The following is a 17,012-nucleotide window of genomic DNA, read 5'->3' as shown; positions in this document are numbered from 1 at the left end:
TCGAAATCTATTTAGATTTTAAACTTATATGCACAGACCCTCTTGTAATGAATATGTACAAGGTCACAAAGACTTGTCAACAGTCATTATAAGGTATTCCAATGGAGATCAACTCCATGGAAACTAAGTCTCATATTCAAAGTACATTGCTTTGGACATGCTTCTTGCATTAAGTTTTCTAATCTTACACAGATAACTTCCACCTATGGAGACAACTCCATATTCTCATTTTGACTATCACTTCTGAACAAGAGATGCCTCTTTTCAGAATATGTCAATATGGTCCTTCCAAAACTAGCACTATACTTCCAACTGTCCTGAGCAACCAATCTTTGATAAACCTCAGATTGTCCTCGACAATTGCTTAATCATTTTAGTCATATCCAATTCTAGACCTTTTCCCTTCTTAATGCCTCTGGGCATTTGGAAAACTTTAGAAATGACAAATATTATAGCACATGCAATCGATCCTGTACCCAAAGCAAATGGTACACGATTCATGATGTCTCACATAAAGACATGATCCTAGACCAGTTTTTTGCTACAATATTTTTATTTGCCATGTTTTCAAAATTTGACTATGAAGAGGGATGCCGTAATCATAATCGAATTTTTAGAACGCAATATATAGAATTTCCTTAAGTTGAACCAATCCAACATGAAATTCATATATATATTCTTGACTAAAGATGATTAAGGTCTCAATCTAAATCTTTAGAACTGAAATGAAGTATATCCTCTCCCTTAATTATAGCAAAACAACTTTTTCAATCCCTGCAGCCTCACGAATTGAAACTTTTGTTTTCTATAATTAACATTGCTAACTTGCAACACTAACAATAATTATCATGCTCCCACTAACATGATGATTATTAGCATAACACTTATGCTCCCACTAGCTTTGACATGTACTCAGAAATCAGCTGGACTTCTAGAAATCAATACTTTATTGACTTTCTTACCAAAGTTCAGATTTCTGATACGAGATGATTTGATAAAACTTTATCAAAATCATACACCTTTCCTTAGATAGCATGCATGTGTGTCTAAACAATTTCAGAACTATGAAAAGGGATGCCGTAATCATAGTCTCAATTGTTTAGACCTTTTGCCATCTGCTTCAAATCTACTTGGTGGAAGTGTTCCTCACCATCATTTTCATGAATCGGAGAGAAACCTTATGACCCTTAGATTTTATGGTGTATGTGTTCTTATCCATGTGAATCGTCAAAACCATAGTCACAAGATAAGGATAATGACAAATCCAAACTCATATGGACTGAACTTATGCAATCTTAACTTCTTGCCACCTGGCAGTACAGGGCCTGCCATTGCTTCCAAGTTGTTATGCAACCAATTGAGAACTTTCATAACTCCTATGCAAAGCCAACTTTAACTGGAATGGGCACAGAATATGTCAACACGATAGGTTATAAACCTCAAGTCGTGTGCTAGTGAAGAACCTCAGGTTTTATTCTTGATTAGTTCTTGAAATTCTTTTTAGGATCTTTAAGACTCCCACTATCCTCTTGACATATAAGACTATCTTGCCAAATATTCAAGAGATAGTGCGGATTCTTTATCAAGACAAACACTTCACACAATTGGCCTTAGTTGGTCTTTGTTTTATCCAAAACATCACAACTTACCAATTTCAAATGTACAAGAGTAGGACACTTTTACTTTTACATTTGACAAGTGTTTTAAACCTTTCTTTAAGATATGTCACTCAAGTTACAATCTTGGAGTATGACTCCAAGAATTGTTTTGGAATGAAGTATGACTCATCTTCCTGTCTAACCATTTCAACAATTCATGAATCCTCTTCTTAGTCATAAGAATGCACTAAGATGACCTTTAGAGGACTAATTGTGATATGATTTCTAAATTATTAAGATGATCACAAACATGATACTAAAGTACTCTCCCATCTTTTCAGAATTGAGAAACTTTTATCTTTCTGCCTAATTTGATTCTTCCCATTCGTTCTGCCATACATTGAGACTTTTCCAATGTTTCAGAATTATACTTAAACTTGTAAGTATAACCATATTTACTAAACTTTAGTAAATCAAATATTCTTAACGAGCTTTGTGGTGGACATGACCAGTGCACAAGAATGTGTACTCGATCCCTTTAGTCCTTCACTTGATTCACACATCCATGTGAACAAGTAATTAGTCTTGATTTTCCAATGCTTGAAAGTTCTCATTCATCATACTATTCAACTTGCATGATTCCAAGTTTCTGTCCAATTGAAACTTGGGCGATGAGGAACTTTCCTGATTTGGTAAATTTAGACACTACCACAAATGAAAGAATCAAATCCATTTTCCAATATTGCTGTCAGTGGAATCATATAAGCAACAATTTTCCACAAATGCCATTGTAAGGATACTTCAAATAAATAAAATTAAACAATTTTCTTTTATTTTAAAACTTTGCGGAAAAACTTATCCTTACAATCCACATGGAAAATTGTTGTTATCTATTCCTTAGCAATATATCATAAGTTCTTAAGCAACTGCTCAAAATTCTGATGTGATCGAAATCCACCTTCGCGATCAGAATCAACATATACTTCCTTTAAGATTTCTCTATATTCTTTGATTCTTAAAACATCAACATGTGACCCAGTCACATCATGTAATGAGGATCTCAGAATAGAACTTAACAGAGTTAGATAATGGGCTCTACCTGATGTAGAGTCAAACTTATTGACTTTAACATCCTTAGGTAAATTTGGCAGCTTTACAATCAACGCCCCTTCCTTTGGCAAAATAAACATATGGACCCTTTGGTAATGGGACTATCTCAGACTTAGCCTTTCTCTTTACCATTTGGTCAACCGAGTTGACTATGGCCAATCCCTTTCCATTGGGAAGAGAATGCTTTTTCTGGATTTCCAGTGTCACCATTGTCACTGTCCATAAAGTTTTTGGGAAGTTGATCTTCTAATCAAATTTGCTTTACTATCGTTCCAAATCATTGCTGATTCAGCAGCACCAAACAAATAGATATGATCATTAAGGTTCATGTCATAGTCTGTTTCATAGTAGTCCCAAAGGAACTCACTAGTTGACTTAGAAAGTGATTGAACATCCAACTTTCTCAAGACTTTGACACCCAACTCTCCCGGCTTGTCAATAGGTGACTTCATCTCTAAGATGTGATCACACATAGACCTTGCTTGCCATTAGGGCTTGAGTGACCTTGAACTTGTGGGTTAGGGAGAATAATTGGAGGAGGTGGAGGAAGAGAAGTATGACTTCCATGAGCCAAACTCGGGAAGTCATATTCATTAGGAAAGCTTGGTTTGGGAAGATCATTGTTGTCTAAACCAGACATCAACAATGGGAGAAATTCACGTAAAGTTGATTTAAGTCCTTAATATAACACCCAATATGATATATTAAGGCTAGGACCCAACAAACTATTTTATAACTTGGAAGAGGGATGCCGTAATCCAAGCTATAAAATATTTGAAGGTAGGTGAATGACGATTCACCAATTTCCACCAAGATAAACGAAATGTATTATTAGGTTTTAATTGGTTTTGAAACTCCTAGATTCTTTTGAGATTCATTGAACTTTTCAATGGCATGTTTCAATCTCGAGTGTGCCCTTCAGGTTTTGTGACTGGGATGCCGAGGATCACAAAACAAGGTGTGAAGTAACCATGCAAATATACTTGGTACCCTTAATATTTACCCCTCAATCGATGTGCCGGTTAACCACACACGCTCCAACGATACTATGATAAACATTAAGTTACCCTTTGCCTACCTTGTTAAGTCCAGGTTAGTGTGCCGGTTAACCACACACGCTCCACTAACAGCTTAAACAAAGTGCAAAGTGTAATTTCATGGATTAGCACCTTATTCACATTTTCCTAAGTAACTAAGATTGGGAATTTATAAGTGTTTAGTTACTTAGTATTTATCATTATACTTATAATGAATTTAGAATTATAGTCCTTGTCCTACCTGTTCGGCTAACGACCCTCCACCAGTCAAGGAAGCGGTGAGTGAGAGTGGACACCCATTAAACTGCCATTTTATAGGCAGTAACCTTATACCCCCCTTATAGACCGGCTTCGTGAATGAGGCCTACTAATGGTAAGACGACTTGCTCTTATACATATAATATATTAAACTTTTAATATTATAATACTATAAGGGTGTATTTTAGACATTTAAAATACTTGGTGGTTTAATCTATTAGTTAAACTAGACTTTTAATTTAATTAAACTCAAACCATATATTTATGGATTTAATAATACTCTTTTAATTAAACGCTTTAATTAACTATTAATAAAGTCCATAAGAGTTAATTTGAACTATTCAACAAAACATCATAATTCCAATTATTAAGCTCAAAATTAAAACCATTTAATTAATTATTTAAGTTATGAACCCAAGAGTTTTAGAATTCAATTTTTTTTTTTCATAAAAAACTTTTCTCAAATTCCAAAACTTGAGGGCAAGTTTTGTAATTCTTGAAAACCTTTGGATTCCATAACTTATGGAATTAATGGTGTTTTATGATGAACCTTTCCATGTTCCATAACTTAAGAACAAGTTATGGAATTCTTTAAAACATTAATACCAAATTTTGTAACTCCATAAAAACTTTGAATCAATTTTTTTTTTTAAAAAAACTTTCATATCCATAACTTATGGAAGTTTCAAAAACCCTTAAGATCACAACTTTAAAAAAACTTTTGAGCTCCAAAATTTTATGACAAAATATGTAACTCCTTAAAACATTTAGATCAAACTTTTAAAACTAATCAAATAATCATATCATTTTATCTTTTACTAAATTTGACCTAATTCAACTCATATAACAAATGATTCAAATTTTACAAATAATTCGTTTTTCACAAAACAAGTAATTATCTTAAAATTTGACAAACGTCATGTTTTTTTTCCTTTTTTTTCAACTTGAAAATAAAACATTTGCATCAATATAACAGAAAACAACCCATGGCTCTGATACCACTGTTGGGTTTTGAGCATTCCAACACTCCTATGGTGTACATGCAACCCTATAAACCTTGGATCTATGTTTTCTTTATTATACATGCAAATATTAACTATTCCAAGGTTTCATCCTAACTAGCATATTATGAAGCACCTATACTACAAAGTTCTAGTTAGATGACATACCTTTTGATGTAGCTTGATGTCTTGAAGCTTTAAGAGCTTAGCCCCAATAGTGTGGAAGCCTCAAATGGAATCACAAATCACCAAAACACCTTGGAAGAACTTGAGAGAATATGTATGCACACTAAAATCGGCCCACTCTTATTTTCACACACTTATGCCAATTTTGTGAGCCAAGGACCCCTTTATATATTATGGAGGATTAGGGTTACATCCATGTAAAGCCTAATACCCATGACCTTTCATTTACATAGGATCCATGGGTTAAAAGCTCCATGGACCATCCATGAAAGCTTAGCCCAACCTAAATGAACTTGGCCCATTCCATATATATAAGAGTCCATATTTAATTAGTTCTTTTTGATCACTTAATTAATTCTAAATTAATTCTTGATCAATACTAATTAAATAATATGATTCCATATTAATATATTAGAACTTATAATATATTAATATAAATCATAAATATACTATTCTCAAAAGACTATCCATATAAATTGTGCCGGTGAAGTGCAACCCAAATGGACCATGCCGGGTCGGGTCAAGTACATACCAAATATAGTTATGGACTTAGACATTAATCCAACAATTGCATGATATGCTTATTGATTTACATCCTGGTAGTTAAGATGGTGATATGCTTAGTGACCTGTTTAGGTCGGTATCCTGGTATATAGGATGATGCTATGTTAGTGACCAGTTAGGTCTATATCCTGGTTATAGGATGTTTCTATGATTGATGATCTGTTAGATCAGTTGACTATTATATATGCTAGCGTATGATATTATGCGCACATGTTTGTTGATTGGGGGTTGGGTTGAGGCGGTCCTGCTTTGTGCTGAAGGCCAACATACCCGGGGCTGTCCGGATAGACTATAGGCCCAGGAGGGCATGCCAGTTAGACCGAAGGCCCGACGAGCGGTCCGGATAGGCTGTAGGCCCTGCGAGGCGGTCCAGACGTGCCAAAGGCTTGGAGAGCGGTCCAGATAGGCTGAAGGCCTGCGAGGCGGTCCAATAAGGCTGAAGGCTCATTATGCATGTTGTTTGCTTGTATGTTATTATGATATGGTTATGATTATATAGCGTTGGTATTCTGGGGGTAACTCACTAAGCCTTCGAGATTACATTTATCGATTATTGTTTTAGGTACTTCTGATGATCGCGGGAAGGCGAAGGCGTGATCGTACCGCTCCTCACACTTTATGATTTTATGTTTTGATTCTGGGATACTCTGAAAATATACTATTTTGAAAACAAGTTTTGTAATAATCATGGGTTTTGAAATGTTTTAAAAAGTTTAAATTTGGCATGATTTTTATGGATGTTACAGAAGCCCCACACACATCCGCGTTTATGAGATCCAACAATCCTTCACCTCATTCACATGTACCAGTGAAAGGTGATTTAGTCATATTTCCAAGAAAACTAGACTCGCATGTATCATCTGGCCTTAGGTCAAATAACTCCAGCACTCCATCCTTTTGGATTTGGGCAATGTGCTTCTTGTTGACATATCCAACACGACAATGCCATAAGCATGCTTTGTGTAAACCATTAGACGAATCAGTTTGAAACATACTATTTCCTAAATTGTCTACAATGATGACAGTTTTATATACACCATCACAAGGTAATACTTCAAAATAAAATACACCATTATAATAAGCATAAATATATCCATTTTCATTGTCAAAAGAATATCTAAAACCTTGTCTGTACAAACCATGAAAGGAAATAATATTCCTCATCATTTCTGACGAGTAGCAACAATTATTTAAGTCTAAACAAAAGCCACTATTAAGCACTAAAGAATAAACGCCGATCTTGGTAACAGGTGATGATCTCCTATTGCCCATTATCAAGTTCATCTTCCCATGCTCCACATCCTTACTTTCTCTTAGTCCCTGCAAGTCAGAGCAAATGTGAAAATTTAACATCCCATTTATTAAATAGATAAATGGATAAAAAATTAATAAACGAATAGTAGCTCTAAAATCCATAATATTTAGCGGGGTGATGGTTTCAGGGAGCCAAATGATATAATTTGGAGTTTCGGGGGTTAAAGTTTAAATCCGGGATTTATTTTGTAAAGATTTTCAGAAGTCAGGGGGTGTTTGGTGTCATTTGGACTTATATTGAATAGATTCTGGAGACTAAGGGGCTGAATGGTAACTTATGGACCTTATTTGAAAAGAATGAGAGGTGAAGGGACTGATTGTGTTAACATGTGAGGAAGTTTCATATGGGTCGGGGTATATAACCCTTCACCCCCCTCCCATAACCCTAACCTTAAAAACTATTCACAACCACCACCCACCTTATATCCCCTCCACCCGGTCGCCACCTTGCACCACCAAATCGCCACCGCTACACCACCGCCTCTGAAGACGAAGGCTGCCATTGGGCGCCATGACAGTAGACGATCGGAAGAGGCCAACCTTGGGTTGTCGTTACTGCTGTTCGTTGCTACATCCGCTACCGACGAAGCCAACCTCGCACTTTTATGTTGCTAGCGGTATCGAAGACCGACGGGAAACTTCCCCGGAGATGACCTCATGTCATGTTGGAAATCAGAAGGGCAGAGTCGTCGTCGTGGGTGCCGCTGCCGTCGCTCCCAGTCACATCTCCACTCCGTTCCAGAAGTGCTACGCCTAGCTGCGTACGACGCCACCGTAGCTTTGAGTGGCGACCTTCTGTGGTGTTTCTGGTCGTCGCCTGCCACCGAAGTGGCTGAGTTCGTAGTTCGCAAGCCGGGTGTGTATGCCGTTGTATTGCGTTAATTTTGTGTGTGTGTTTTGTTTGACCGAAAATGTAACAAGTGAAGCCATCACCACCAGAGTGAGGTGGTAGCTAGCATCTCCGACCACTGCCTGCCGCCACAAGGGTGGCTGAGCGTGTGTGTGTGTGTTATATATTGTGTTTGTATTTTATTTAGATAATATGTTGTATGTATATTACTGGCCGCAAAATCCAAAGAAACCCACCACCACCACCGTGAGGTGGTGGCTGCCGCCTTCTGCCGCCATCAGCCGCCGTGTTGGGTGGCGGTGTGCATTGTGTGTTTGGATTGTTAGTATAGATGCTTGGACATATTTAGCCTGAAATCATAACCACCACCACGAGGTGGTGGCCGCCGCCATGAGCCGCTATTGACCACCACTACCCGAGGTGGTAGTGGGTGGTGCCCGACTAATTTAACCCTAATTGACCTAAAAACCTAACCATTTGATTAATGGGCACGCGATTGGGTTGGAAACCCTAATTAGGGTTTAGAAAACCCTAATTTTGGATTTGTTGGCTTGGACTTATCGGGACCCGTGTTTTGGACTATTGGAATTGAATTATGAATTACACCCGATCACACCGTATGATTTAACTAGTAGAATGATCGACTTAATGGATTAAGTTCTTAATGGGTTAAGTAAGAACACTTAACCCTAATCGTCATTTTATATGAAAACCCTAATTTTGCTTGGGCCTTGAGTTGGCCCTTTTGTTGGGGTTTGGTGATTGGGCTATTGACGGGCCATCCAAGAACAAGTATATGGACTAGAATATTTGGATTGGGCTTTAGGATAAGGCCCATTGGAAAGGCTTAGGCCCAATTTGGAAAATTGGGCCATAGGTGGGCCATAATTGGGCCTTGATGATGATAAGATATTGAACCATTGGAATGCCAAGTGTTTGGACTAGAATAAATGGTTGGGCCTTAAGGTAAGACCGTATGAGGGGTTTAGGCCCAATTAGGAAAATTGGGCCATATTTTGGGCTTTGGTCTATTGCTTGACTTTTAGGCCTTTGGAGAGTGAGCTTGGGCCTTGGGCTTGAATCAAGCTAGGTTGGGGGTAAAGTAGTCTTTTACCCCAAGCATGGACTTATGGTTATGTGTTGGAACCCAATTATTAATTGGGTGTCATTTTGATGTTGACAGTTCGGGAATCTGTTATCGAGCAGCTAGAGTTTATCCGCGGGACTTCAGCAGTGTAAGGTGAGTTGTCCTCACTATACCAACAGGTTCGAAGGCACCAATGTCGGCCCTTATTTTTGGATTTGTATCCGGGTTTATTGCACGTTGATATGCTTAGTGACCTGTTAGGTCGGTATCCTGGTATATAGGATGATGCTATGTTAGTGACCTGTTAGGTCGGTATCGTAGTATATAGGATGATGCTATAATTAGTGATCTGTTAGATCGGTCTGACTGTTTGTATATGCTAGCATTTGATATTTATGTGTTGATTGTGTGATTGGGGATGGGTTGAGGCGGACTTGCTTTGTGCTGAAGGCCAACAAAGCCAGGGCAGACCGGATAGACTGCATACCCGATAAGGGCGTACTAGTCAGACCGGAGGCCTGGCGAGCGGTCCGGATAGGCTGAAGGCCCGCGAGGCGGTCCAGACGTGCCGATGGCTCGGAGAGCGGTCCAGATAGGTTGATGGCCTTGCGAGGCGGTCCAGTCAGGGTGATGGCTCAGTTTGCATGCTGTTTGTTGCTATGATATGATTACTTTTGTATGGCGTTGGTATTTTTGGGAACTCACTAAGCTTCGGGCTTACAGTTGTTGATTTTGTTTCAGGTACTTCAGATGATCTCGGGAAGGCGAAGGCGTGACTGTACACTTCCTTACATTTATGATTTGGATTTCTGGGATACTCTTATGTCTAAACTATTTTTAAAACACTTTGTAATAAATAATGGTTTTTGAATGCTTGAAAAAGTTTTAAATTTTCATGAATTTTATGGATGTTACGAGTTGGTATCAGAGCCTTGGTTTGAGTGAATTGGAGGAACACTCGTGTGAATCCAATCTCAAACTAAGGAAAATATTTTCAAAATGTTTTTCAAATGGTTTATAAAATACTAAAAGAGGATGCGAATTGTACGATCAACCAGAGCCAGTAAGTAGACCTCAAAGTACCATACGGTTATTTGATATTATGATATGTTAGAACAACATGCTAGTGGTAGGTAAGGGATCTTTAGGAATTGCATGGTAGAATTGCATGATTATATGATGCCTTAGTTCCTATAGAGTTCTCTTGTTGAGATGATATGTGACTCTTTCGTGTGTGAACTGACTATTGAGTGGATACGTTAAGTCACATGCCGCATGGTTTAAAGGATCTTAGGCTGAGAGGTTTGATCATGCTGCGCAGCTCTTGTCTGAGTCCAACCGTTGTGGGATTGAATCTTTTAGCCTAAGATTGTTTAAAAGATGGGGTATGTGATTGTATTCATGTGATAGTCATCTGGCACTAATGGAGAGTCGTGTGGTAAGCATGGTATGGATGAGTCGTATGGGGTCATCCGGCCAACAACGTTATTGGACGGGGTAGAGGAGGTTTCCTTGGTTGAGCGCGGTTCATAGCGGGTCAGCATAAGGATGGATTAGCCAATCTCGAGAGACTGAGGGCAGGGCGAAGATGCACGCAAGGTGCTGGGATTATGAGATCAAGGATTTGTTTGATTTTATTGCATCTTAGTGCTAGTAGTCTTCTCTGCTTGAATGTTGCTTGCTTGTGCTTTGTGGGACCCATGTTGATGGGGGCTAACCATCAAATGAATACATTAAAATTACATGCTATGAGGGTTAAATAACCTTAAGATAAAGGACTTGGACCTATTGCGCAGCTCTCGTCTGAGTCTAACCGCGGTAGGGCTGGTTCCTTTAGCCGAAGAATTATTTAATCCTGTTTGCATGTACTTTTATTCGTGAGGTGGTTAGCTGACGTCGGTAGGGGTTATTCAGCAGCTGATGGCATAGGAGGTGTGGTGAGTCCTAGGATAGCCTAGGGAGTATCTAGTGCGGTTGTTTCGCTAAGGAGCACGTTTCTGAAGTATTTTGTGACTAGGACTTAGAGGAACTGAGATAATTATTGAGGAAAGTATGGATAGATGTGGAAGGTAGTATTGGGCCCGTACTACTGAAAGCATAGGAACCATACTTGAATCAAGGAAGATCTCGGGGATTCTAAGGGCTAGTCAGGGAAGGTAGCATGGATGGATACCATGGTTCGCGACAGTGGTTCTATTCATGTCGATCTTTTGGTTGTGGCTGCTCAGACAGGAGGATGGTCCTGGTATTTGGTGTGAGCCCAGTGACGTTAGCGATTTTGGTTGTTTGGTGTAGACCTAGTGAGTCTTAATTTGAGGCTTCGGGGGTTTTGCTCGAGGTCGGGATGCAAGTCGCAAGAATCGGGAAGGGAGTGATGATTATGATCGGTTGAGTTTTGCAGCTGGAAGTAGAATGGTTGACTGATGGATTGGAATTTCATCATCTATGGAAAGGGTTGTACCCTTTTAGTTTTTCCGAGTTCGAAGGAGTGAGCATGCTTGTGACCTCAGGGCCAGGTTGTATTCCAGCTCGGGGTCAGTTGGTTGCAGGTGTTGGCGACAATATTTCAGCGCTGGTGAGCGCAGGTGGGTCGATGGGGCATGAGTATCTTATGAGGCGTACGCGATCAGAGTCCCTACCCATATGAGATAAGGTCCGGTTCGCCTTGGACCTCTTGTATCGGGCGACAAGGATTGATTGTGCGATCTATTGCGCTTTCGGGATTCGATACTATGTCTTGGGAATAGTTTGTAGCCCAGTTTAGGGCAGAGGTTGTTTTAGCTACTGCAGTTCAGCTGTGGACGTTTGAGCTGGTGAGTGAGCCAGGATGCGAGACCCTGAATGATATGATTTCTATAGCCCGAGAGCGGGAGATTGGTTTGGAGCACATTGGGAAGAGGGGACCAGATCAGGTGCATATATTGGAGGGTCCCGGGAAGAGACCCAAGATTTCGGATCAACTTTTGGGAGGTCAGCAGGGCCGGATTCAGTGCAACACTTGCGGGAAACTGCACGATGCAATTTTTTGTTCCAAGGGTTTGGCTAAGTGTATCTCTGGGTTTGTTTCCCTGCTTGTGTGGGTTACATCTTCGAGTGATGTCATATGTCATTTGCATGCCGTGAAGTATTAGTGGTTAACGAAAGGTCATTTTCCTATTTGCGGGTTGGGAGTGTTCCGTATTATCTTGGCTTATGGTCGAGATCGATTTAGGGGTATTAAGTGGAAGGTCTGCAGACAGGGTTTCGCAGGATGGTCATTCAGCATCGTCACGATTCAGTGGTTTTGGTAACCATTATTGATTGGCCGATGAAAGCGCCAGGGGAAGTGGCTCGTTGTTGAGGTATTTGTGGGAGCATCTATCTTTTGGTCTTCAAGAACTGAGTGTGGTATCATTTCAGGCATTAGATACTTTCGGTTTCACTGGGATTCAGGAGGTGTTCATCTGGCCTTTAGGAGTTGTACGATCTTTGGGTATTGGCTAGTGATGGAGCACTAGTTGGTAGGCATAGTTGTCATCGGGTCGATCGTTGTAAGGTAAGAAGGATTGGGAATCCTTCAAATTCTCATGTGCCTTGAGAATTTAGTCGATTCAAAGTGGGGGAGAATCGTCCCTGGATTCGGAAGTAGGAGTGGGTTCGAAACTGGGATAAGTTTCGCATCCTTGTCTGAAAGAAAGACGGCCCAAGCGGCTCTATGTATTGAGGATAGTGTGAGTTGGTAGTACGGTGAAACTCCCCATCATGTGAATCGCATCTTCTTGGTGCTTGATAGTAGAATTTGGGGAACCAGTTTTGGGTTCCAGTCATGAATCGAGTTCATTTCGGGTGTTCGGTCGAGTGTGTGCTCGACTCTGAGGGTATTTGAAGTGATAGATTGGGGGTAAGGCATAGGGCTGCGAGTGTGGTGATGTGAAAGTATTGTAAGACTACGGGGGAGCCGTAGCATTCACTAGTAGTCAGTTGGGGTGAAAGTGTTATGAGACTGCGGGATGACCCGTAGTATTCACGGATTCTTTCAGATGATTAGGTTAGGGTGGGCCAGTTCGCTAGATTGTGGGTAAACCACAACATGATGGGAATCAGGAAACGGTAGGTTGTATTTGATGGGAATCAGGAAACGGACATGATGTAAGACTATAATATTCTGGTAGCGTTCACTTTTCGTATTTGATTTGATGGCGACAGGTTGTCAGGCTATTATCATCGGATGGACCAGAAGGATTGATGGAGCCAGGAGTGGCGATATAGCTAGGGCAGTTATTGCTACTCGAAGTTTCCTTGAGAGTCGCGTGGGGCGAATGTGAGATTGCTCTTGGCTCAGCAACCGGACAGGACTTCTGTATTCTAGATAAGTTGGGACCAGGGAGGTCTCAATGGATTTCGGAAGCAACCAGAAGGCAGCCTACCATTTCAGATAGTTTCTGTGTTTAGGGCATTATTAGCGAATTGGATTTTCGTGTGTATGAGAATTATCTGGGTGTTGGGGGAAATGCTAAGTCACACGCAGTAGGAACCTCCAGTTATCAGAAGTTGAATAGTTAGTTGAGAGATAAGCGGAATGAGTTCAAGAATAATGATTCAGTATGGGCGGTATGTCAGGGAATCAGACCATCTCGAGACTACAAATTTCAGATTGAGTAATGTGATCATAATGCGGGGAATTCGTTCATCTTCGGGTTTTAGAACCCTGTGAGGGTTGGTTTTGATTACCTTGGGAAGGCTGGGGTTATGCTCGGGATTGTGGCCATGTTGTGCAAGTTGTCTGGCGTGTAAGGAATGATAAAGAATGATTTCGAGGACGAAATCTAATTTAAGTGGGGGAGAGTTGTAACATCCCGTTTATTAAATAAATAAATAGATAAAAAATTAATAAACGAATAGTAGCTCTAAAATCCATAATATTTAGCGGGGTGATGGTTTCGGGGAGCCAAATGATATAAAATGGAGTTTCGGGGGTTAAATTGTAATTCCATGATTTATTTTGTAAAGATTTTCAGAAGTCAGGGGGTGTTTGGTATCATTTGGACATATATTGAATAGATTCTGGAGACTAATGGGCTGAATGGTAATTTATGGACCTTATTTGAAAAGAATGAGAGGTGGAGGGAATGATTGTGTTAACATGTGAGGAAGTTTCATATGGGGTCGGGGTATATAACCCATCACCCCCGTCCCATAACCCTAACCCTAAAAACTATTCACAACCGCCACCCACCTTATATCCCCTCCATCCGGTCGCCGCCTCCAGCTCCCTCGTCGCCACTTTGCACCACCGAATCGCCACCGCTACACCACCGCCTCCGAAGACGAAGCCTGCCATTGAGCGCCATGGCAGTAGACGATCGGAAGAGGCCAACCTTGGGTTATCGTTGCTGTTGTTCGCTGCTGCATCCGCTACCGACGAAGCGAACCTCACACTTTTCTGTTTCTGGCGGTATCGAAGACCGACGAGAAACTTCACCGGAGATGACGTCACGTTATGTTGGAAATCAGAAGGGCAGAGTTGTCGTCGTGGGTGCCGCTGTCGTCGCTCCCAGTCACATCTCCTCTCCGTTCCAGCAGTGTTACGCCTAGCTGCGTCCGACGCCACCGTAGCTTTGAGTGGCCACCTTCTGTGGTGTTTCCGATCGTCGCCTGCCACCGAAGTGGCTGAGTTCGTAGTTCGCAAGCCGGGTGTGTATGCTGCTGTATTGCGTTAATTTTGTGTGTGTGTGTGTTTTTTTTGAACGAAAATGTAAAAAGTGAAGCCATCACCACCACCGTGAGGTGGTGGCTAGCATCTCCGACCACCGCCTGCTGCCACAAGGGTGGCTGAGTGTTTGTGTGTGTGTGTGTTATATTTTGTTTTTATTTCGTTTAGATAATATGTTGTATGTATATTATTGGCCAGAAAATCCAAAGAAACCCACTACCACCACCGTAAGGTGGTGGCTGCCGCCTTCTGCCGCCACCAACCACCGTATTGGGTGGCGGTGTGCAATGTGTGTTTGGATTTTTAGTTTAGATGCTTGGACATATTTAGCCTAAAATCATAACCACCACCACGAGGTAGTGGCCGCCACCGTGAGCCGCCGTTGACCACCACTACCCGAGGTGGTTGTGGGTAGTGCCCGACTTATTTAACAATCCCAAACCTTGATATGTGCCAACGAGGGAACCTTACCTGTCCACATCTGTCACAACTAGCATTTTAGCTAGGAAAATTCTATTCTCATGTAATCGTTCAACTATTGTAAAGCATGTACTCTAAGTGAATATCAATCAATGCCCATTTAAATACACCTTTCATGTTCAACAAAGAGTTTGAAACTCAAAATCCCGGTTCAAGTCTAATATGGTCTAGGATTTTCTTGTTGTGCCAAATGCACCAAGAAGTATCCAAGTTGACTATTTTGGGCCTAAAAACCCTAATTTGGGCTCTAAACGGTTCCACCTTCATGAAACTTGACATTTTGGGACATTATGGGCCTAAAATGGATTAGTTTACCCTAATGGGCCAATTTGGGCCACAACAAATTCCAATAGCCTCAATGGACCCTAAACATCTTTAATTGGACTTCATTGGGCCGTGAGCTACCCTAAAGGCCCAATGGGCCGAAAACTATTTATTGGGATTCACAAACTCGAGCGAAACCAAGAGTGGGCTAAGAAAATTCAACTCCATTCATCTTAAGCCCATTTCTCGGCCCATGATATAAAAAAAAGATCAAGGGAGGATCTAGAAGGTGATGACAAGACATAATTGTCTAACATACTTCTAGATAATCACAAACATCCATGAGATCTTTACCCTCCATGCAAAAATTTCTCCTTCCCTCTCTCCATTTCTTCCTCTCGGCTGAAGACAAGCCCACAACACACCCATACACTTTCAAAACTCTCTCTCAAACATACTCTCAAGAACTTCTCCAACTTTCTCTAAATTTTCGAGATTTAGTGTTGTTTCAAGAAGGTTTTCACCAAAAATCATCATTTCCTTGGTAAGTCCTTACATATCCAAGTTATATAACTTCATTCTCTTGTTAGATCACTCCTTCTAAATAAATTTTTGTGATCATACTCCTAGAAACCTCTTAAGTTCGAGATCCACTCAAGAAAGCTTGGTAGGGCCGAAAACTCACTCTCTTCTTCTTCAAACCGAGATCAACTAAGCAAGGTGAGTTCATACCCTCTTGTTTTTGGTTTTTACTTGCTTTTGGGGGGAGAATACAAGTCTTATGTGTAGATCTATGTGTTTATACATGTTATGTGTGATTTTCTTGATTTATGTTGTTATTGTGTGATGAAACTTGATATATCTCGAAATCTATAGCATAAATGGGTGAGATCCATAAACTAAAACACAATAGACAAGATACAATAGAGATACAAGTGTTTTATGTGCTAAGATGTGAAAAACAAAACAAAACTTGTGTAGTAAGATCATTTTGTCATAAACAAAAGATTGGGCCATTTATGTCATTTTCGGTTTTATGAGGATCAAAAAGAGTGTATTTGTATAAAACTGAGTTTTTGTGATAATCACACTTTTTAAAGGACCAAAGATGTAAATTTTAGCCTTTTGGGCTTAGAAGTTTGGGCCTTACGGTTTTGGGCCTAATTTACGAAAAATTGAGACCTTTAGGATTAAAAATGTTATTTGATCAAAAGTTTGAGCCAAAAACGTAAATAAACCAAAATCAGGTATAAAAATGACATTTATTTCTAAATTGGGTTAAAAATGCAAAATTTTTAGAACTTGGGCCGAAAATGTAAAATTCACGGAAAATGGGTCAAAAATGTAATTTTCTGCAAAAATGGGCTGAAAACGCCAATACATGTATTTTTGTGTCAAATCTGTCAATTATTAAACATTTGGGCCGGAAATATAGAACTTTTATAAATTAGTGGGTAAAATGTTATTTTTAACTAAATTAGACCAAAAATGACATTTTTGTGAAATAAGCCTGTAAATGTCTCAAATTAGCTCTTAAGATGTTTAAAGCGCAAGTTTTATTAAAAATAAGT

The sequence above is a fragment of the Lactuca virosa genome, chromosome 1 (assembly GCF_052849685.1).
Source record: "Lactuca virosa cultivar CGN04683 chromosome 1, Lactuca_virosa_CGN04683_v6, whole genome shotgun sequence".
NCBI classification, from domain to species: domain Eukaryota; kingdom Viridiplantae; phylum Streptophyta; class Magnoliopsida; order Asterales; family Asteraceae; genus Lactuca; species Lactuca virosa.
Note: the sequence above shows the minus strand (reverse complement) of the source record.